General features: G+C 38.8%; 1 long non-coding RNA gene and 1 pseudogene across 4 annotated transcripts in view; one reads left to right on the forward strand and one right to left on the reverse strand.

The window, feature by feature from the left end:
* LOC138144018 (uncharacterized) overlaps nucleotides 1-24,570 on the reverse strand; it is a 192,238-nt gene that overhangs the window by 113,668 nt on the left and 54,000 nt on the right. For 3 of the 4 annotated variants that reach the window (XR_011163848.1, XR_011163851.1, XR_011163849.1), the window contains exon 2: nucleotides 20,828-20,984. The exons of the other annotated variant lie outside the window; for it this stretch is intronic. This is a non-coding gene — a long non-coding RNA (uncharacterized lncRNA). The remainder of the gene's footprint in view (nucleotides 1-20,827; nucleotides 20,985-24,570) is intronic. 4 annotated transcript variants of the gene reach the window in all.
* Nucleotides 13,769-14,577, forward strand: LOC138144005 (E3 ubiquitin-protein ligase MARCHF5-like; annotated as a pseudogene).

The raw sequence follows: 24,570 nt of genomic DNA on the forward strand, positions 1-24,570 counted from the left end.
GGGGGGGGGGGGGGGAGGGGGGGGGGGGGGGGGGGGGGGGGGAGGGATGGCACTCAGATCTGTGTTTTAAATTGAGTATTTTATTTTGTCCATACTACGCTCAGGGATGGGTTTATAAGTTTCTTTGCAAAGTTCTATTCCAACTATATCTTCTACTATGTTAGTAGGTTTAAATCAAAGAAAAGGATGGAAATTGGAGGACTTGCTATTTCAAAATTTTCAAAGGCAACTCCAAAGTTTTTAGCATTTAGAGCAGACCTCTAGCAAACCCTCGCATTGGAGCAGACCTGCTTAGATGTTGAGTTTAACCATTCTTGGGTCTACTCTGTAGAAAAACACTAGTCTTAGAGTTAGGAGAGATCTGGAATTAGCAGATGTGGGAGTCAGAGCAATGTAGAACAATGAAAGAATTCTGGATTTGTAGTCAAAGGACTGGAGTTTGAATAACAACAACAAAAATGGCATTTATATAGCACTTTAAGGTTTACAAAGAGCTTTATAAATATTATTTTATTTTATCCTCACAATAACCCTGGAAGTAGGTTTTATAGATGAGAAAACTGAGGCCAAGGGTAAGTGACTTGCCCAGGGTCACAGAGTTAATGTGTCAAGTGTGTGAGGCTGGATTTGAACTCAGATCCTCCTGACTCCAGGGTCAATGCACTATCCACAGAACCACCTAGCTGCCCCAGCTAATAAGTGTTTGAGGCATGATTTGTACTCAGGTCTTCCTGACTCGATGTCTAACGTTCTATCCACCATGCTATTTGTTGCCTATAAATCATAGCTCTACCCATTACCTACCAGTATATATACCAGCAGGTTCTTCATCTATAAAATGAGGGAATTATCAGAGATGAACCTAAAGGTCCCTTCCAACTATAAATCAATATTCCCCTTATCTGGGTTTTAATTCTTTCGCTCTAGTAAGGTAGTATTAGCTTTTGTGACCACAGCTAGTCATATAACCTCCATCTGACCTTCAGTTTTCTCATCCATGTGATCTGAGTAATAAGTAATACCTTGAGTACTTACCTCACAGGGTTGTTTTGAGGATAAAGTAAAATAATGCACTCTGTCAACAATAAAGCACAATAGAAATGTCAGTAATTATTATTAGGCCTGGGTTGTGAGATTAGTGGCATGGGCTATGGCTATCTCTAAATTCCTTTCAGTAGCCCTTATCACAGCAACTCAGCACTTTAACAATATATCACAATTTAGAAATAGGGCTGTGCCCCAAAAGCTTAAAATTTTTACAGAGAAATAGAGGAATAATTTTGAATTTGGCAGAATCTAGTGAAAAGAACACTGAATTTGGACTGAGAAGACTCCAGCTTTGCTCCGATGAAGATGGCTGATGTCTAGGGAAAGCCACTTAAATTTCCTGGGTCTCTATTTTCTCCTCTGAAAAAACAAAAGAATTGGACCAGATGATCTCTGAGTCCTATTCTATTTCTAAATCCTAGGATTCTCCATTTCCAGTCCAACCTGCAAAACATATCTAAAGTGGGGTATTGTACTCTTAACGAATTAACTGTCCTGTGCAACAATGTGTCTGCAGGAAAAGTAGTTTGGTACCCAGGAACACAGCTCCTCACTGAAGCTCCAGCAACAAAGACTTCCCTGTACTCCCTACCCCCAAAACTCCCTATTATGGTGGCACTGATGGCTCCTATGGCCTAAGGCAGAGTCTTTTAGGTGAGGATAAGATTGAGGTTAGGAACATCAAGGGTGCAGACATGAGGTAGGAACTCTAGCATGAGGATTAAGGATTAGGCTAGGGAGATAGAGAATAAGGGGTCTAGGGGCTAAGGGTGAGGAAAACTTGAAACAGTGAGGAGAGTGCTGTGATAAATACAGAGGAGCAGTGATGAAGAAGTTCCCTTTCTCCCTCCTCCTCCTTCTCCCTCACTCTATGAGAGTTAGTCAAACTGAGACCCATTGAAGAAAAAAAGCTTAAAAGGCCAAGGACTCCCACTGCATCCAGGACCATCTCCAGTCATCCTCATCTATATCTTGCCACTGGATCCAGATGACTCCAGAGAAAAGAGTGAGGCTAGTGATTCCAAATAGCCCTGCCTCACTTAAATCCAATTCACCTGCTAGTTATGGCATCATGATGTCATGGTCCTCTTCAAGCATGAAGGACCCAACAACCTGTGAGGAGTAGTAGCTGTCTCACTGAGGACCCAGCTGGGCCAGTTCCAGCTGAGCAACATGGCTCCTTCCTTCCTTCTTCCTTCCTTCCTTCCTTCTTCCTTCCTTCCTTCCTTCCTTCCTTCCTTCCTTCCTTCCTTCCTTCCTTCCTTCCTTCCTTCCTTCCTTCCTTCTTCCCTCCTTTCTTCCTCTACCTCCCTCCTCTCCCTCTGTTCACATAGGGAATTATATCATTAGCTACAGATGCTCTTCCCAAAGAAATATACATTTTGATAGCTGAAACCTCACAAAATATATTGGGTTTACCAGATAGATTTCTTTCTTAATGACCATGCCTTAAACCCAAATCACTCTGGCTCTCATTGATTAAACAACAATACGTCCCAGCCCAAGTCTCACTTGGTCGTTGTTTGGCCTCCGGTGGCTCAAACTGAGTGGAAATAGCAATTGTTTCTGATTTGATCCAAAACCCTAAAGCTCTTCCCCTCCCAGATTGATTGTTTTTGGACTAGGTCAAAGAGGCCATTCTTTGCCTCATTTCTTACCTGACATTAATTGAATGGGCATTGCCCCAGTCAAACTGAGACCTATTAAAGACCTTAGCTTAAAAAGGCCTAGGTCTTCCACTGCATCCAGGGTCATCTTTAGTCATTCTGATCTATATCTTACCACTGGACCCAGATGGCTCCAGAGGGAGTGAGGCTGGGGACTTTGCACAGCCCTCCCTCACTTAATTCCAACTCACTTGCAAGTCACGGCATCATGGTGTCATGGTCTTCTTTGAGAACGAAGGACAAACAATAACTTTGAGAATGTCATAACTTCTCCTTCATCACTGCCCACCCACAGACTCAGCAATGAGGGAGGAGGTACATAAGTAGATTAAAAGTTATGTGGAACTGATAGAACGGGATTTTCTCTCCCTTTTCCCCCATTCATTGAACTTTTCTCCCTCTCACCTTTTACTCTCACCTCCTTCCCCTCTGCCATCACAGAACCATCCCTACCACCCCCAGGCGCTAGAGTTTGAGAAATAGGGAACTGTAGCACTGGGGGTGGGGCTTGGGGAAGATGCCTCAAAAGAGGGAAGTCCCATGCTCCCTCAGGGTCTTAAAGCTGGGAGATATGGTAATGAGAGTAAAGGGGTAGAGGAGAGGGAAATCCCCAGCAGCTTTCTAGATTAAGCAGCTATTGGTAGGTAAGCCACATGGTTGACAAATTGGTAGTTGCTTGCCAGTACTAGGCAAAGTGAGAAGGAAAGAGTCCCTTTCCCATTACTGTATCTACCTACCCCACTGAGTGACTGCAAGAGTAAGGATTGGGAAAGAAAGGACAGACTCCTTTTATTTGATCAAGTATCTCCCTCTATTTTTGGGAAGAGGGTAAATGAAGAAACTGGGAAATGGAGATGCTATAAAACCCTATCCAAATTTAGTCTCACTGTTCCTAGACACTTCCCCCTCCACCCTGTGGATTTCCCCAGTGTTACCTTCCTCCATATTCAGCCAAAGCATCTTCATCAGTTATTTGAACACATCAGAACAGGGAATAGTAATCAGTGACGAGAAGATTAAGGGGGTGGGTAAATTATTTGGGAAGCATATGATATACATAACTTCAGGTTAATTGACTCAGAGAAGGGGATAATTAATTGAGTTCAACTATGTTGTTTGAGGGGTCTAACACTACTAAAAGCTGAGGAAGAATCAAAACAAAGCATTAACTGTTGAGGTTTAAGGTTTAGGGGTGCACAAGACTGCAAAATACCAACTTGCCAGGTCCTACCGAATGAATTCAACTCAAGTCTTCTCTCAGCCAAAGTAAAGCAAAGTTTATTAAGGATTTGCCATAATGGGTAGATTCTTAAGGAGCCTAAGTATCTGTGACACTTGTACTGGACAGGCAGGCCAGAATAATCTGATACAGACTGAGTCTGAGCTAGATTTAATCTCAGTCCCTTCATGGAGGCAAGATGGATCTTATATACAGAAAGATTGTAGGAGGATTTAGGGGTGGTCTAGAGGTGGGCTTGGGGAGGCTCTTGAGGAGGAGTCTAAGGAGGATCTTGAGGGTACTGAGGTCAGACTCCAGCAATGAGATTAAGGGTGGGAAATAGCTGAAGGCTACCTGGAAATGACAGACTATGGAGAGCTATAGGCTAGTTTAAGGGTGACAGATTTGGGTATAGATATTTTGATAGGATCAAGGGTGGGAAGTAGCTGGACAATGGAAGGCCAGGCTGGGTTAACAGTAGCAGAGATTTGGGCCTAGCTATAATGAAAATTTATGGCCTCAGGCAAATGCTTCATCAAGTGGGAAGATTTAGTCAGAGTTCAAGGGGTTACCCAGAGCCTCTACCCCACCATTAACCATGAGTATGGTTTAGTAGAATGAGTGCTGGCTTCAGAGTCAGAAAGTGAGTTCAAAACCTACCTCTGCTATTCGTTACCTGTTTGAGTTTGTTCTAGTTACTGAGCATCCATGGACTTTGGTTTCCTCATCTGCAAAATGAGACTGGACTAGGCTACCTCTAAAGTCTTTTCTTGATCCCATGATAGTATATGGGCAAGGCATTAGCTAGGGGCACTGACAAGCATACAGAGATGTACTCTAGAAGCTTACAATCTAATTGGGGAGTAAGGAGATGAATAAGACTATCTCCAAATAACTATTCTACTTACTGAGTGCAATGTAATGTGTATCCTCACCTGACTTCCCTATTTTTATTTTTATTTCTTTAACAACAAAAATTCCATTTATCTTCTTGATAAGACACAGATTCACTCCAACCCTCACTGCCTGGAAAGCCAGGCAGGTTAGATTTCATGCCTCCCCCAGGATTGTCTGGTACCCTTAAGAAGATCGGGAGGGAGAGAGTAGTGCCTAGACTCTGTGCAAATAGTTCCACCATTCCCTTTCCCACCCCCACCCCCATCACTTATCTTCGAAATCTCACAATCAAGAGGACTTTCTTCCTCTATTTCACCCCACCCCCATCCAATCACTTGGCAAATCCTCCCCAGTATCTGTTATTCACCCCTTTCCCACCTCCTACATACTATGGTATAAAACACTGACAGGTGAAATTTCTCAACACACTGTTCTCATTATGTATCTCTCCACTCAGAAACTTTCAGTGGTCCACTACTGCCTATCTCATAAAGTCTAAATTGCTTAGTGTGATATTCAAAGCCCTCCATGATCTGATTCCAACTTACCCTTCCTGCCTTATCTAACACTGCTCTGTTACATATGCCCTACCTCCAAGCAATCTGAATTACTCATCATTCCTAAAAATGCTCCCAATCCCATGCCTCTGAGTCTTAGCTAATGCCAAGCCCTTATCTCTAGAATCCCTACTATTTCCAACTGTTAAAATTCTATCCATCTTTCAAAGTATAGCTTCATTACTCAATTAAGTCTTTTCCAATAGAACCAACCCAGAGGGATCCCTCCCTCCTATGAACTGTCACAGTATTTTTTCTTCCTACCTCTTTTGTGTACTTATCATAATTTTATATATTTATTTGTGTAACTGACCTGTCTCCCTTGTTAGATTGGCAAGTCCTTGCAAACAAGGAATGATGTCTTATTCAACATCATATCTGACCTCAGTAGCTAGAACATTGCCTAGCACAAGCATACCCAGTAAATATTTGTTGAGTGGGAAAAAATGAACAAATAACTACTGGAGAAGGAAATATTTGATTAGCACCATAAGAGTGGATGCAGACAAGATGTGCTATAGATATTCACTAGAGAAAGAGATCACTTCCCGCTAGTATGGCCAAGGGAGGATTCACTGATGAGGTGGGTTTTGAAATTAGAACTTAAAGGATGGCTAGGGTTTATTAGGTAGAGAAGTGAAAGAAAGGTATTCCCGGAAGAAGGAATGATAGAAACGAAGATAAGTCCTGTTTGACATAAAATGAGTAGGCCAGTCTGGCTAGCCTATAGAACACACTTGGGGAAATAAGGTTGGAAAGGTAGGTGGGGTTCATATTCTTCCCTGTTTCGGTTAAGAGTATCATTATCTTTACAGTCTTCCAGATCTGCAATCACAGAATAATCCTCAATTTTTCCCCCATTCATATCCTTCATATCTCCCACCCCGAAATCCAATCAGTTGCCAAGTCTTATCATTTCTACCTGCACATCTCAGTCATAAGCCCTAGGTTATGACCACCAGGAACAACTGCCAGAAGTTAGTGAACGCTAGATAATTTAAAAAAGCCAAATACCCACTTAACTATGGTAACTGGAAAACTCCTCAATCTGTCCCCCTATCTTTGCTATGGTAGCACTTCTGGAGAGACACCTTGGCTTAGTGGATAGAATAGCAGACTTGTAGCCAGGAAGACCTTAGTTCAAATCCCAACGCAGAAAAGGACTAGCTGTAAGTAATCTTAATGGTCCAGTTACCTGGGTTTTCTGAGGCTCGGTTTCCTCTTCTCTAAAATGTGGGTGATAAGCACCAGCCCTGGAGTCAGGAGGAACTGAGTTCAAATCCAGCCTCAGACACTTAACACAAAAACTTGGGCAAGTCACTTAACCCCAACTGCCCTCCGAAAGCAAAAAAAAAGAAAAAATGTGGGTGATAATAGCACCTGCTTCCCAGAGTGGTCATGAGGATAAAACGAGATCATCTTTGTTAATCACTCTGTAGTCCTTAAAGTGCTACATAAATGTCAGCTATTATTCTACAAATGAAGAAATAGAGGCCCAGAAAATTTAATTGAGTTGCCCAAAGTTCTATAGCTAGTGAGTGGCTGAGGTATTCAACTTCTTCAGGCCATCTGGCTATAGAACCTCACTGCCTTTTTTACCACTCTACACTGATGTCTCCATATATTATATTCCAAGATACCTCCAAGCCAAGCTATCTTTAAGCTAAGGAGAGTAGGGCTACTGACCCAGAAGTCGTAGAAAGGAAACAGTAGCTGCTCATTCCCTATCTGCATAGACTGATAAGGAGTCCTGTTTTCAAAGATTTACAGCCTTCTTTTCCTGGCTGAGGGAATTGTCCTGATGTTTTTGACCATTCCCTTTACCTAAAAATTTCTAACTGTAAGTTACTGGCTATAGTTCTTGGTATGTTTAAGGACAATAATTCTGTTTGGAATTTTCTCTAGAGTTGGTTACAGTAAGAGCTGTCCCTCTGCATCACTGCCTATCGTTCGACTCTCCCCGCAACTCTTAACCCACACATTATGAGGTAATGATCCACGATTTTGTTCTATGTTTTTGTCTTGCTGGGGGGGGGGGGGGGGGAGGCAGGGAAGAGGAAGGATAACGAAGGGATTTTTTTCTTGTGGATTCTTTGAGGCCTCAGCATCTTAAGCCACTAATTATATCACTCTCGAATGAAACTGCTGACAAGCTTTTTGTAGTACCCACTAACTTCCTCTCTCCCTTCATCATTTCCTCTTAAGAGGTTATTTCCTATGACTGTCAGTACTTTCTTTCATCTAATAGCTATATTAAAAAATTTTAAGACTAAAGTTTTTTTTTTAATAACCATGCCTACTGATAAATCTGTACTACAAACTGACACAACCAAGATCTGACATTGCTATCAAATGGAAAATCAATGGCAGCAGTAAAATAGTAATAAATACCACTACAAATATCCTCTCGTTGACCCTAAAACAGCAGAGGAAGGAGATTGTCTAGATTGCCACATCCTTAAGGTCAGAGACTACCTCCCTCTTGTATTTGGGCTCAGCATGTCCAAAATTGAACCCATTATTTTTACCCCCAAGCTCTTCCTTCTTCCTAACTTCCCATTCATTGGTGAGGGTACCACCATCTTCCCAGTCATCCAGGCTCACAACCTAGGTGTAATTCTCAACTCTTCATTCTCTCTCACCTCCATAATAACAAAACTGTTGCCATGTCAATTATACCTTAACAACATCTTTTGTATGAGTATACTTCTCTGACGCTGCCCACTGTCCTGGTGCCAGCTGATTTACCTCATCTTAGATTATTGCAATAGCCTGCCAGTTGGTCTCTGTGCCTCAAGTCTCTCCCCACAGGTATGACCATGCTATGCCCTCCACCCCATTCAGTAAACTCCAGAGGCTTCCTTTTACCTCCACAACCAGATATGAAATCCTCTGTCTGGCTTTTAAAGCCCTTCACACACGCACGCACGCACGCACGCACGCACGCACGCACGCATGCCTACTCTGCAATCCAATGACACTGGCCTTCTTGCTATTCCATCTTCCCACTCCAGGTGTTTTCATTGACTGTCTCCCCTGCCTAGAATTCTCTTCCCCCTCAGCTTCTGGCTTCCCTGACTTCCTTCAGATCTCAGCTCAAATCCCCCTTTCTACAAGAAGCCATGTTGCTCTAGTGCTTTTGCCTTTCCCTCTTCTGATGATCTCCAATTTTTCCTGTCTATATTATATTTGCGCACAGTTGTTTCACATATTGTCTCTCCCATTAATCTGAGCTCTTTGAAAGCAAGGACTGTTTGGTTTTTTTTGTTTGTTTTATTTTTGGTTTTTTGTTTTGTTTTTAATAATTGTCTTATTTTGTTTCCTTTCCAGTACTTAGCGTGCTATCTAACACATAGGAGGCTTTTAATAAATGCTTATTGACTTGTTTCCTCAGCCCCTGGTATGGTGTCTGATGAATAGGAATTTTATATTGGGTGAATAACTTGACTTCTCACTAAGTCAGTAAGATCAGAGATGTTGGCTGAGTTTGTCTTCAAGAAGGTGTAAATACCTGAGAAGACAGAATTTGTAAATCAAAATAAGTCTTGTGCTTTAGTTTATACCCCTCCAATGAGAAGTCAGATGATGAACATAATCTACAAAACTAAATGTGTATTCAGGATTTATACTCAGTAAGCCCTTTTTTTTTTGAAGATGTGTCCAATTCTTACCCAGTTAGCATGAAGAAACCACTGTCTCTAGAAGTATTAAGAAATCACTAAATATCTTATGTGTGAAAGTAATATTAGTCTTAGTGGGTTTTAAAAGTAATTAGTTTCACTGACTTTTTTGAAGAATAACTACATAAGTGTTTCTTGTTGCTGAGTGAGAGTACTACTTGATATACAGTTTTGTTTTTCTATTTGCTGTTTTAATTGATGCATTATACCTCCCAAAATTTATGTTCATAAAGTATAATTTTTAGGTTCACTTACAACATATTTTATTTAATAAGGTAAAATTCTTTTGGCACACTATTAAATACAGAAACTCCTTTCAAAAAACTACTTTATATTAGATATATAATGCTTCTTATGTATACACTAAATACAGTATGGTGTATGAGTGCCCTGTGTAATTACACATATTTGAATTCCTTTCAGGAGTGGTAACTGATTCCTGACTATAGATATCTATTCCTAGTTGGTATCTGTGCTTGCAATGTATTGAATGTATGAAGAATGAAATAAAATCAAACCTTGTTTTTGTACAGTTTTGAAATTTGTACTTGGAACTGACTACCTCCCCTTCCCAGTGGAGAGCTTTACAGTGTAGAAATCTGCCCTTACCTTGGATTGGTACAGCATTTTTGCATCTGTGGGACCTACTTTTTTTGTTCAGTAATCGAACTATATATAAACTGTACAGTCTATAAAGTTTTTATTGTTTTTTTTGTTTTTTAAGCAATCAGGGTTAAGTAACTTGCTCAAGGTTACATGGCCAGTTATTTCTGGGTGTGGTGCTGAGTATCTGAGCCCAGATTTGATCCCCAGGTCATCTCGATACTGGAGCCAATGCTCTCACTCGCTGTGCTACCTGGCTGCCCCTAAAGTTTTTATAGAATAAATATTCATCTGTGAAAACTGGTTAAAATAAAACTAATATCTAACACTTTCTAAAAAAATGAATAAAAAATGAAAAAAGTGAATAAAATTTAAAATAGTGTCCTTATCTTTGAAGAGCTTATTTATCTTGGGGAAATAATGTATGTATATGTGAAACTACATCTTTAAAAGCAACAAACAACAAAGAAAAATGCTATATGCTACGTTGTATATAAGTATTAATGGGAAGAGCGCCAGACCCAGAGGATTGGAGAACTGGCTCAAGGCCTAATTCAGTCCTTCCCCTCCCCAACCTCTGCCCTTGGGCAAGTTACTGTACCTCTTTAGGTCTCAGTTTCCTCACCTGCAAAGTGGGGGTGATACTTGAATTGTCCATCTCAAAGGACTGTTGTGAGATTCAAATAAGATATATATAAAGTGCTTTATAAACTGCATAGTGATGCTATATTGATACACTATTATTCTAGCTTCAATCTTCACTCCTTTTTTTGGTGAAATTAAAATAGAAATCATCCTGGGACAAGTCACTATTCTTTTATATTTAATGTTATGAAGATTTTCATATAGGTAGATAAAATGACTGCTTTTTGTAATTTATTATTAGAATTAGTGATAATAAATGGACATTTATTAAGAACCTACTATGGATAAGATACTGTGCTAGGCACAGGGGACCCAAAACCAAAAGCTAAATAGTCCTTGGCCTCAAAGAGCTTATGTTATGTTAGGGATACAACATGTGTATACGGAAGTCAGTGCAAGGTATAGACAAAACAACTTCAAGAAGCAGAGGGTGCTAATAATTAGGGAAATCAGAAAAAGACTCATGTAGGAGGTGACAATGAGCTGGGCTTTCAAGGAAGCATCATTCCTTTGTATGGACTTTGATTTTCTCTTTGCCTCCTGGAAAAAGATATTAATCTCCTAGATTAGTCTTTCTCCACTTCTCTTCCCTGTTATCTATATGGTGCCAAGATTACTTCGTACTGTCATGCTCCACCTACTACTTTGAATGGTATGTGGTTTTGGATGGCCTTTTGGATTTTCCCATGGCTGAAGTCTGTCTAGGCCACAAGATTGGTGGCAAAAGAATCTGTTACTCCAAGAGTCTCTGGTTCAGCTCCCAACAGGTTCTTTTTGGCATGGCATATCCTGGTCCATAGATGAGTCTTAGAGAATACTCCAAAGCTGCAATGAACTATGAAGATTTTCAATGATCAGTAGGAGGGGAAAGAAGGAAAAAGCTCCTAAAAAAACATCGCTGTACATGGTCACAAAGCTTCCCATAGTCCCAAGCGTCAGAATTTCCAAAGGCAATGAATCTGGGATATGCAGTGCCCAGAGAAGCCTCCGCCTGAGACTTTCTTCTATCTCTGTTTCCTGAAAAACATACCCTTATGGTTGTTATGGGGTAAGAGAAATAAGAGGAAGTTATACTGCAGGTAGAGTTTGAATTAATTCTATTCCTATAGTACTATTAATGTTGTTGTTATTGTTGCTTTTCAATAGCTTCAGCTCTCTCTAACTCTTGATGACCACATTTGGGGTTTTCTTGGCAAAGATATTGGAATGGTTTGCCATTTCCTTCTCTACCTCATTTTACAGATGAGGAAATTGAGGCAAACAGGGGTTAAGTGATTTGCACAGAGTCACACAGCTAGTAAATGTCAGTAAGAGGCTAGATTTGAACTTAGAAAGATGAGTCTTCCTGACTTCAGGCTCAGCACTTTATCCACTGTGCCATCTAGCTTAACCCCATTGATAACATAGCCACAAGAAATTCAAATGAAAAATTTTGCTTGGATATTTTACTAAGCATTTTCTAAATGTAGTTTTTAGGAATAAGCTGTCTTTGTTTCATTACCCTTAATCCCCATTCCTTTCCCAATAACTTCTTCAAGTTCTTAGTAACAGTATATATAATATGGCACAATCCCCAGACACCATTTGGAAAAATGCACTTTTTTCCTTTATTATATTCAGTTCATTTTTAAGACACATACCTGTGACTTCTTATTGCTACTATGCTCCTAACAGCCTCTTCAGGTTCTGAAGAATGCTGTGTAAATATGGAAGAAGGAAAAAGGCAACAAAATTGACCTTGAGCTTCACTACTTCCTGCAAAAGTTTAACCAATGTTATTTGTAGAACCTATATCAGATTGCATGCCGCCATGGGAGGAGGGAAAGGGAGGAAAGAGGGAGGGGGAGAAAATTTGGAAGTTAAGGGGTTGTGGAACTCAACATTGTAAACTAAAAGTAAATAAATACATTTGAAAAAGAAATTTAACCAATATAAGGCAGTGACCATAATGTGAAAGTCATAAGGGCCCAGAACCAGTCAAGCTACAAATATTTGATCTCCTTGCCAAGATCTCTGCCAAGCAGAAAAATATGTTAGCCAAAGGCAACACCAGTTTGAAATATAAGCACATTTGTAAAACACCACAGAGGGGAAGGGTGGGAGATTTATGAGCAGTATTGCCTCACAGAATAGTGAAAAACAGAGGAAACGAAAACTAGTCTACTGAAAGTTTGTCATGAGACCCAACTGCCAGGTCATCCCAGATGAAACTGGTGGTAGGGTAACAAATAAACAAAAAAAATGGAACTGAATCATCATCATCTCTATAAAAATCTTTTTTCATCACAAAATACACCCTAAGGAACCTATTCTGGAACTAATCTACTCTTAGAATTAGAAAAGAAAGGACTTAGAATTCATTTTTTTTTAAATATCAGGAAGGAGAAGATTAGATAGATATTAGATAGATAGAGAAATGGATATAGATATGATAATCAGCATTCTTCCATACACAATGAAGTATAAACAGAGTATAAACAAAACTGAGCCAAGTTTCCTGGGCCCATTTACAGTGATCAACGAGTACTTCAGCTCAATGCTGAGGGATTTGGTGCTTTGGGTTGACACAGAAATCTATTGGTCCTTGTAGTGGCATCAGGAAGGTATGTCCTACACAGGGTCCAAAAGGAAGAAGGATTTCCTATAGATGGTGAGGTCCTTCAGATAACCCTATTTGAAGATATTATACTGATTGCCTGAAGCACCAGAACTCTATAGAGCCTCATCACTAAGGTCCATTCCAGTTCTGCAACTTCCTACCTATATGATCTTGAGTAAGTTACATAATTTCTCTGATCCTCAGTTCTTCATCTGTAAAATGAGGGAATTCAACCGGAAGAAATGAAACAAGACATTTTTTAAAAGTTATTTTTTTAAATAAATGAAATGAAAAAAATGGAAAAGAAATGAGAGCTATAGAAGAATTTGAAAAGGAATTAGCAGCTTGGCATAAGAGGTTGAAAAAAAAGAAAGAAAGAAAAAAACACTTAAGTAGCAAATTCTCTGAAAATTAGAATAGACAAAAAGAAGTCAATGACTCCAAGAGACAACAAGAGACATTAAAACAAAGTCAGAAGACTGAAAAAATAGAAGGTAATTATCTCAAAAACAACTGACCTGTTAAAGAGATCAAGTAGAGAATATTTAGTGATCATTAAACTATTTGAAAGCTATGACCCCCAAAAAACTCAAGATATCATATTTCAAGAAATCAAAAGAGAATACTGCCCAGATCTTTTAGAACTATAGAATGGACTGATGCCCATGTTGCTGCTGGACAGATGAACTAGGTCCCAGAGTGCTGAAGAACTGGAAAATGTGATTGCTGAACCATTGTCACCACTCTTTGAAAGATGATAGAATAACAGAGATGAGCCCTAGTACTGGATAAGAACAGATGTTCAGAGTTCCAGAAAAGGAAAGGGAATAGAGTCTGTAACACTATAAAATAAAAATTGCTCAGCATGTTTTGCTACTGATGAAGATGATGGAATAGCTGAATAGGTAAGACCATGCAGGTACAGAGGATCTACAAAATGGGTTCACCAGGCTTGTCTACAATGCTGGGTAGATGAAAAACAAAGAGAAAATAGTACAGCATGAGTGGCATGTCCTCAATACAATGCAGAATACTTAATGGTATTTCCAAAGTTGGGTCCAGTTGTATACATCTTGGATCTTGCAGATAGACTGATCTCAAAAGCTTGTCCATTTGCTGCAGCAGAAATAATGGTTGGCTCTATCTATTGGATTGTTGTGATTTTTGGTGCTGTGACAGTGATGAAGAAGTTAGGCCATAAAGAAGGTTTGGATCTTATGGAAAGAGTTGATCCTTTATTCCTTTTAATTGGACTTCTTACTATTCCTGTTATGCTAATATTAAGTGAGATAATTCACTGGAAAGACTATGTTCTTATATAGTGGCACAAACACTCTAATGTACTAAAGATTTTGAACAAATTCCAGGAATTTGGATGTCCTGTTCCTCATATTCCAGCTGAGGCAAATCCTTTAGCAGATCTTGTTTCTATTACTCAAATTTTGTGTGGAGGTCTTGTCTTTCCTACTATTGCTATGATAGTTGGAAATCATGTTCAGTAGTGTTACTTCTAACCCACAAAGGACAATCTTGGGTAGAATTGCTTTTGTTGCCATAAAAGGAGTATTTAAGGTTCATTTCAGACACCAACAATATTTGCATCAAGCACACCGCAAAATTCTTAATTATACAGAGCAAGAAGAAGCATGAGGGTGTGACGTCCCATCATTCAACCACCTCATCTGAGAGTCTGTTGTGGTGTTCTGATACCATCATTACTGCACAGTAGTGGAGACTTGTGATAAGCCACTGCTCATATGTATATTTTGCTTTTTGGAGGGGGGTAAGGTAGGACAATTGGGGTTAAGTAACTTGCCCAAGGTCACACAATTAGTTTTTTGTGATAAGTGTCTGAGGTCGCATTTGAACTCAAGTCCCGCTGACTCCAGGGCCAGTGTTCTATTCACTCCACCACCTAGCTTCCCCATGCTCCTTTATTTTTAAGTCATATAATAAAGCACCTGGCAGGGGAAATCCTCTCAGTAATCACAGAACCTAAGAATGTGATTTGTTTTCAATGTTTTATATGTACTTCCTTCATGGTAGTCATCGGAACCATTTTCTTAGCATGATAAATACTGGGTTTTGTTTGTGTTTTCCCAGTATAGAAGTGTAAAGATCAAATTGTACAGTTATTAAAGAGGGCACAGCCTATTGCATGCAAATGCTTCTTTCGTACATTTGTATGTTCACTACTTTCTTACACAGAATCAACTCAACAATAAGGATATTGTAGGAGGATTAGTTATTTGAGCAAATAATCTAACTTCAGAAAAAGAACATTTGTTAATATGGAGAAAATAGAAGTGTTAATATGGAAGAAATAGAAAATCACTTTGAGTTATGAAATAGATATGAAACCAAAAATGTATGAAAACAATCAATTGTTTATCTACATGAACAACCTAGATTTTTTTGAATATTTTTCAAACAATATAATATCCTCTAAAATATATGAAAATTCACAGCACTTCTCGTTCACTCTGTTGCTTCCAAATCTATGTGATATCGGCATTCTTCATTATATAGTACTTCCTTATATAGTCCTGACTATGCAACAATCTATCTAAATTACATCACATCATCAGCACCTTATGACATTAAAATCTTCCATTTTTAAATACTTAATTCTAGAAATTGCTACAGTAATGGACTATAACCCTACATGTCATTTGAGCACAGAGAAGCAATTGCCAAGTTATACTTTCCCTTTGTTCTCCACCAAGAAGTAGTAAGAGGGACTTGAAGATGAAAAGAGAAGTCAATTCAGGAGAGGCGTGGAGCCAGCTATCTTTAGCAATGAGGAGATGGACATTAAAAATGTGAATGCCAGGCATTGATACTGAATCTCCAGAAGACATTAAGATCAATGCTTTGGGTGGAAACACGACCTCCCCGTGGCTCCAGCTTCCACCTTCCCCAATCCATATAAAAAGGGGATTCTAAACAAGCTTTGGAGCTGCAGAACCCACAAAATGACACAGAGAAGCTAACCTCCCAGTGAGGACAGCCCTACAGGCCCTCAAGAATGGGCCAGCGCAGCACACTGGGAGCTGAGCCCAGCCCCACACCAAGGCTTGAGCCCCAGGGAGGGCCTGACCAGGAGTCCGAGGGACTCCAGATCAGCAGCAGCTGTGGCTGTTTCCAGATTTATCAACACATAGATGCAAAGGACAAAGTGAGAGGTCAGTGCAGTCTGGACTTTGGGACCCAGTAAGTGGGAGTGTATGGCTTTTGCCCCCAGGGCAAGAAGCCTCTGAGACACCAGCAAAGCCAGCCAGCACCATGTGGCAGCTTCAGCTCCTGACCTGCAGAGTGTAGGTGGACCAAGCACCAGTCTGAGGGGTAATCACTCTTGCTTTAACCTTCTTGGATCTGGATTGCAGTCTAGGGTGGAGGTCCTGGGGTGTGTGTCCAGCTTGCCAGACTGTGTGGAGACCTCAGAGAGGGCACCCATCTAATAACTCTGGCAGCTGAGAAAACCCCAGCATTTGGGACAAAAGCTCCCCTGTCTGGTGGCAGAGTCCTACCGTGGCAAAAAGCCCAGGGGTCAAGCAACTGAGGGGAGACGTGACCAGGCAAAGGAAACAAAGCAGACAGAAGATTGCAACATTACACTCCTATTTGGGGGACAAAAAGGTGCAAAGCATGGAACAGGAGGAGGACAGTAAAGTCAGAACTCCTGCACCAAAAGCTTCAAAGGTAAATATGAGCTGGTTACAGGCCATAGATGACCTTAAGAAGCAGATAAGAGAAGTGGAGGAAAAATTGGGAAGGGAAATGAGAATGATGCAAGAAAATTATGAAATGAGAGTCAACAGCCTGACTGAGGAAAATCACAGCTTGAAAAATAGACTAACTCAAATGGCAAAAGAGTCTCAAAAAGGCAATGAGGAGAAGAATGCCTTAAAAATCCAAATTTTCCAGATGGAAAAAGAATCTCAAAAGCTCAATGAGGAGAACCATTGCTTCAGAATTAGATTGGAGCAAATGGAAGCCAATGACTTTATGAGAAATCAAGATGCTGTTAAACAGATCCAAACAAATGAAAGAATAGAAGGCAATGTGAAATATCTCATGGGAAAAACCACTGACCTGGAAAATAGATCCAGGAGAGATAATTTAAAAATTATTGGGCTACCTGAAAGCCATGATCAAAGTAAGAACCTAGAAATCATCCTCCAGGAAGTTCTCAAAGAAAATTGCCCTGATGTTTTAGAACCAGAAGGCAAAATGGAGGTTGAAAGAATCCACCAATCCCCTCCTGATAAAGATCTCAAAAAGAAAACTCCTAGGAATATTATAGCCAGGTTCCAGAATTCCCAGCTCAAGGAGAGAATATTACAAGCAGCCAGGAAGAAACAATTTGAATATTATGGAAATGCAATTAGGATAACCCAGGATCTGGCAGCTTCTACACTGAGGGATTGAAGGGCTTGGAATATGATATTCCAGAGGTCAAAGGAGCTGGGATTAAAACCAAGAGTCACCTACCCAGCAAAACTGAGTATCATGTTTCAGGGGAAAATATGGTCATTCAGTGGAATAGAGGACTTTCAAACATACTTGCTGGAAAAAAAAAAAACAGAATTGAATAGAAAATTTGACATTAAGATACAAGAAGCAAGAGAAGCATGAGAAGGTAAACAGGGAAAAGAAATCATAAAGAACTTATCAAAGTTGAACTCTTAACATTCCTACATGGAAAAACAATAATTGTAACTGATGAAACTTTTCTCAGTAGTTGAAGAGAATAGAAATATATATATGTCTATATATGAGGGTATATGGGCATATGAATACATATGTGAATGTGTGTATATATGTTTACAGGTATACATAGATAGAGGGCACAGGACCAATTTAATAGGAAGGGATGATACTTAAAAGGTGAAATTAAGAGGTGAGAGAGGAATATAATGAGAGGAGATGGGGAGAGACAGAATGGGGTAAACTATCTCATATAGAAGAGGCAAGGGAAAATAGTTACAGTGGAGGGGAATAATGGGAAGGCAAAAGGGAATGGGTCAACCTTATTCCCATTGAATTTGACCTGAGGAGGGAATGAAATACACACTAAATAGGGTATCTCACCCTCCAGGAGAGTAAGGGGGGGGGGGGGGAGGGGGGGGGATGAGGGAAGGGAGGGCAGGCTAGGGGGGAGGGAAGTTGGAAGCACCTACTTTTGAAAAGGGATGGAATCAAAGCAGAGAATAGAACAAGTGGGAGGTGGGATAGGAGGGAGGGAACTATAGTCAGTCTTTTACAATATATCTACTATGTTATTGTTTTGCATTAGCCACACATGTACAACCTATGTTGAACTGCTTGTCTTCCCAGTGGGTGTCAAGGGAGGAAGGGAATGAATCTGGAATTCAAAGTTTTAAAATCAAATATTCAAATATATACATATATATCCTATTATTAATATTATTTTACATGTAATTGGGAAATAAGATGTACAGGCACTGGGGCATGGAGATCCACTGGAAAAGTCGAGAGGGGGTATGGGAGAAAATATGGGAGGGAGCAGATTGTAGGAGGGAATATCCTGTGGGACTGCTATTTTGGGGTGGTGGGTAGGGGAACATCGGGGAGAAAATTTGTAACTCAAAATCTGGCGGAAATGAATGATATAAATCAGAAATTTATGAAGCATTTGAAAAATAAAATTAAAAATAAAAAAAAAGATCAATGCTTTGGACAAAACCCGATGGATTGTAGAAGATAAAAGGTAATAGTTTTAGAGTTTAGTCACCAGTCATCTTGTGATTGAGGCTGTGATGATTACATCTTTATTTTGTTGGTTGACATAGCCATTTTCCAAAGAAAATTGTTCATTTTGAGCTTCTTTTAAGCAGTGAGTGGCTTTTATATCATCCTTCCATTCAAATAGATTTTTTGTTGTTTTCATTGAATAAAATAAAATGCTTTAAAAATTATCTCTTACATAACAATTTTTTCTGTATTTTCTTCTTCACGGTAGCATATGTAATGTGTGAAAAACAGTAAATATTTTCCCTTATTTTCAGAAATAAATTGGCTAAAGCATGAACAATGTTGGATTGGAATAATGTATATAATTAAAGACAAATCTTTTCTATAGCATGAATATAATAAATATTGAGGTAATATAAAAATGTATAGAAATGGTGTTGTGTGTACATAATGGCCATTGTGTATTCAAAAGCTGTAATTACTAATGGAAGAAGATAAAGAAATTGTATGTGAAATTCAAAAATTGTACTTCTTTTGAAGGCAATACACAGTATTTCTGACTATGGGAAATAATTTAGATTATACAGCTGCAACTTTTGACGTATACTAATTTTCCTTTTAATTTTCAAGAAAAAAAATAGAAAATATTCATAAAGAATAGCTTTTCAGTGGTCTTTACCCTAAAGATAAAAATGTATTAATTCACTCACGTTTAATACCTAGGATGTTACCTGACTCCTCAGAGTAATTAATAATGGTTGGGGTTCCTTCTAGAATTCCAGGGGAGAGTCAGCCCTGATAAGTGGATATTGGGGTGGTTGGAAAAAGAACAGCAATGGGGTCTGGGTATTCTCTCTCCACCCTCAGCTCCAGCATGAACCTCAGAACAATTAAAAGCAACAAGACATGTGTCCTCTAATTATGGGGAGTCATTAGAGAAATGTGGCAATTCTCCAACTAAAGGAACAATGGCCCTTCAAAATTTAAATATCTCCTCCAGGTCACAATGGCATTTTCTGAGCAGTCTCTTAAAGTGCTTACACAGAACATGAAAAAGGTAAAGCTGAGAGGTAAGAAAAGTTAGTAAGGTGAGATTTGAAAGGATGATGAAAACTAATTAGTGATTTGGGAGTGGGTGAACATTGTTTTTCAGGTTTTTTCCCCATTTCCTTTGCTGTATTTATTTCTGGTTACTTTACTGTTTTGAATTTTTTCTACAAAACACAATGAAAACTAATAGAAAAATTTTTTCAAGATAGTTATGTTCTTTTAAAGTAGCCAAAAATGTACATAACAACTGTGAAGCTGCTTAAGTTTAGTGACTTAAGTTACTACCTTACTGATTATGCTGTAGTTTTTAAAATTCTTGTTTTAAAAATAGCATTTAATCTCATAACTGATACTGAATTAGGTTGAATAAAGAATTGTTTTATGTCTAGAACTATAGGACAAAATAGAAATAGAAAGAATCCGCTCATTATCTCCTAAAAAAAAATGAAAACTCTAAGGAACATCATTACAAAAATCCAGAGTTTCCAGATTTAAGAAAAAAATACTTCATTCAGATAAGTTAAATTAGTATACGTCAAAAGTTGCAGCTGTATAATCTAAATTATTTCCCATAGTCAGAAATACTGTGTATTGCCTTCAAAAGAAGTACAATGAATTCGAATGCTGAGGAGCCACATTCATTATCATACATGATTTAGCAGTTACCTTTATAAAAAATCACAAAATTTGAGAAACAATATTACAGAAGGCAAAGGATATAGGCCAAGAATAATTTACCCAGCAAAATTGCACACAATCTTGGAGCAAAACTGTATATAATCTTGGAGAGGGGGAGAAGAGATGGGGGAGTGTGGGAAGTGGACCTTTAATCAAATGAGATGTTTAATACTATGTAATATTCCCTTCCCTTCTCTTAATGTAATAAAGGACTTCCAAGCATTTCTAATGAAAAGACCTAGATTGATACATCCCAAACATATCAAAAAAGGGAAAAAGAATCTATTTGTATAAAATATTTGTAGCAAGTCTTTTTGTGGTGGCTAAGAATTGGAAATCAAAGGGATACCCATCAATTGAGGCATGGTTAAATAAACCATGGTATATGATAGTGACGGAATTATTCATGGGCTATAAGAAATGACAAGCAAGATAAGTTAAAAAAAAAAAAACCTGGAAAGACTTACATGAACTGACGCAAAGTAAAGTGAGCAGAACCAGGAGTACGCTGTACATAGTAACTGCCATATTATACAATGAAGAACTGTGAATGATTTGGCTACTCTCCTCAGTACAATGATCCAAGACAATTCAAAAGGACTAATGGTGAAGCATACTATCCACCTGTAGAGAAAGAATTAATATTGTCTGAATACAGTCTGAAGCATGCTATTTTTCACTTTCTTTCTGTCATTATTTGAGTCATCTTGTACAAAATGACTAATATGGAAAGTTTTACATGATTGCACATGTGTAACCTCTATCTGTTTACCACCTCAGGCAGGGGGAGGGGAAGAAGGAAAAGAGTGATAGAATTGGAACTCAAAACTTTAATACATTGTTAAAAATTGTTTTAACATGTAATGGGGGAAATAAAATATGTGTATGTAAATATGCATGTGTGTACATGTGTGCCTAGATAGATAGAAATAGATAGATGGATAGACAGACAGACAGACCTAGGTTGAAACTTTGAAATGCAAAAATAAGAGTCAAGAGAAATATAAAAAGGTAAAGATAAACGAACAATCATAAATGATAAAATGTTTACTTTCTGATATGGGGAGATAATACATGTGTCCCCTGAATTCTATCACTAGCAGAGGGTCATAGTGGGCATCTAATCATACCAAAGGCCTGGAAGTGTATCTGATATGTCCTGATAATCTTAAAAGAATTGAAAGGGAGGGGAAGAGGAGTGTAAATGGAAAAGGGGAGAAAGGTTAGAATTGACCCAAGGTCACACAGCTAATAGTGTCTGAAACTTTTCTTTGGATTCAGCTCTTTCTGACTCCAGGCTCAGCACTCCATCTGCCCAGTCACCCAGCTGCCTCTAAGGCAAATTATTTTGGGAAAATAACTCACATAATCAAGATGCACAATAAATAATGAGGAAATGTTAGGGGAAGCAGCTGACACCTAAACCCCATTCTCACCAGGTCAAAGGAGGGAATGCACATGCACACACAGGTGGGTCCAGAAATACATTTCCCTCCACAGGGACATAGGAAAAAAGGCTAGGGGTAGAAGGTGACAGTGGGGGATAAGAGAGAATTAGAAGGATGATAAATAGAGAGAAGGATGAGTCCTAAGCAAAATAAACTCTAAGGATGTACAAAAATGCTTTTTGAGTTGGCAAAGATTTGGAAACCAAGAGGGTGCCAATCAATCAGGGAAGGGCTGAATAAGTTATTGTATATACATGTGAATGAATACTATTGTTCAGTAAGAAATGATGAAGGGAATGGTTTTAGAAAAACCTGTGAAAACTCCAGTGAACTGATGCAAAGCGAAGTATGCATAACTAAGGGAACAATTTGTACAATGAAACAATATTGTAAAATCAAACAACTTTGAAAGGCTTTGAAACTCTGAGGGGTATAATCATCAACCAAGATTACAAAATACTAATGATAAAATGTACTACCCACTTCCTGAGGGACAAGTGGAAGATTCAGTGCACAATGAGTCTTTTTTATTTACTTCTCAACCTAGGCATTGAAGAAATTTATTTTGCTTGATGATACACGTTTGTAATGGGAGTTTTGTTTTTCTCAGTTGGGGTAGGGTGAGAAATATAAAGTAGATTTTTGCTGAATGATGAATAAAATTTAGTTTAAAAGAGAGAAAGTAAACTGAAAGCAGGGAGCCAAAATTAAAAACTATTGCAATCATCCAGGTGAGATACTATGATATCCTGAACTAGGGTGGTGACCACATGAATTGAGGAAAGAGAACAGATGTGAGAGAGGTTGAGGCTATAGAATTGCCAAGGTTTCACAAGAAATTAGTTGTGAGGAAGAGTAGAGAGCCCAGGATAACTCTGTGGTTGTAAACCTGGGTGACTGGAAGGATGGTAGATTTCTCTCCATAAAAACAGGAAAATTTGCAGGGGTTGGGGTACAGGTGCAGTAGGATTAAAAGAACAAGTTGGGGGGGGGAGGTGGAATAGTGAGTTCCATTTTAGACATATTTAGACATGTCCTATATGCCTATAGGACATAAAGATGAAACTGTCAATCCAAAAGCTGGTAAGGTAGGAATAGACCTCAGAGTTAGGTATTTGGGGTAGAAATTGCTGGTGGATGATGAGTTGGGCTCAGAATTAAACTAAAGTAAGAGATCAGGCTGGATTTGCTCATATAGCAAAGCTATACAGCCAAGCTACTCTCTTGCACAAAAACTTTCTTGCAAAAGTCTCTTCTTATTGATGCTATTTAGTTGTGATACATAGAGTATCACAATCTCCAAAGAATTAAAGTTATCAAGTGATCCAAAGAAAAATGGAGAAAAACTGGTACAAGTACACTGTAGCATATTAACAACGAATGACCTACTTGCAAGAAGATGTATGAGTTAGATGGTTGATAGAAAGATAAAAGAGATAGTATAGATGAATAGATAGATAGAGATAGATGATGGACAAAAACATGAGAAGATAGATAATGTACCTCAGGTTCCATTAATATGCTGTCGTTCAGTCGTGTCTGATTCTTTTGTGACCTGGTTTGGGGTTTTCTTGGCAAAGATACTAAAGTAGTTTGCTGTTTCCTTCTCCAGTTCATTTTAGAGATAAGGAAACTGAGGCAAATGGGGTTATGTGACTTGCCCAGGGTCACAAAGCTAGAAAGTGTCTAAGGCTAGACTTGAACCCAAGATGAGTCTTCCTGATTCCAGGCTTGGAGCTCCTAGAAACTCTCTCTGGCAGGTCAGCACCTTCTCTGGCTTAAAGAATTTCCTAAAGTAATAAAAGGTTAAGTCATTTGTCCAGATTCACACAAGTAATATGTGTCAAAAGCAGGGTAATAATTACAATTATGCTAATAGCTAACATTACTATGTGCCAAGCACTATGCTAACTAATTTAGAATTGCCCAGGTCTTTCTGGTTCCCAGGCAGCTTTCTGGTACCTTTAAATGCTTTTCAGATATGTTATATGCATCTATATGTAGGTGGAGAGAAAGAGAGGGAGAGAGAGAGAGAGAGAGAGAGAGAGAGAGAGAGAGAGAGAGAGAGAGAGAGAGAGAGAGAGAAACAGAGAAAGAAACAGAAAGAAAAAAAAAGTACCACACCTGGGAATTTATTTGTATAAGGAAATCCCAGTGAGGAAACTTCTTCAACCAATGCAGACTGGCCCCTGCTTTGCAACATATAGTCATACATGTGTATGCATTTGTATATGTATATGTGTATATATGCAGATAAATATATGTATGTGTGTATATAAAACCCATATATATGTATGTGTGTATATGTACATGAGTTTATATGTTTATATATGTATGTATATACATGTGTGTATGTGTAGACATATATATATATACACACACATAATCAAAGATGATTTATCATCCAGAAAAAAATGTATCACTGGAAAAGGAAATGAACTTGTCATGTAATAGTACTGAGGGATAACAGCCCAAGGGCTGCGTGGACCCCCACAAAACATAAAAAGACCTAGAGGAGGACCCTTCTCCCACAGTAGGGAGCTCCTCCATAGAGAATCTGTAGGAAAATATGGACAAAAATCACACAGAGTAAAGAAGAATGGATAAACTGCAATGTGCACTGAGGGAGGAAATGCCCTCTTGCACGGATGAGACTGCAGATCCATTGAAATTATTGAAGCAATATATAAATAAAACCTTTTTTTTTCATTACTTTTCACATTGCACATATGAAGAGACCTAAGATTAAGGTGTCCGTGCTT

The sequence above is a fragment of the Petaurus breviceps genome, unplaced genomic scaffold (genome assembly GCF_028583685.1).
Source record: "Petaurus breviceps papuanus isolate PSGF00001 unplaced genomic scaffold, PetGlider_PUasm1.0 90683, whole genome shotgun sequence".
Taxonomy (NCBI): Eukaryota; Metazoa; Chordata; class Mammalia; order Diprotodontia; family Petauridae; genus Petaurus; species Petaurus breviceps.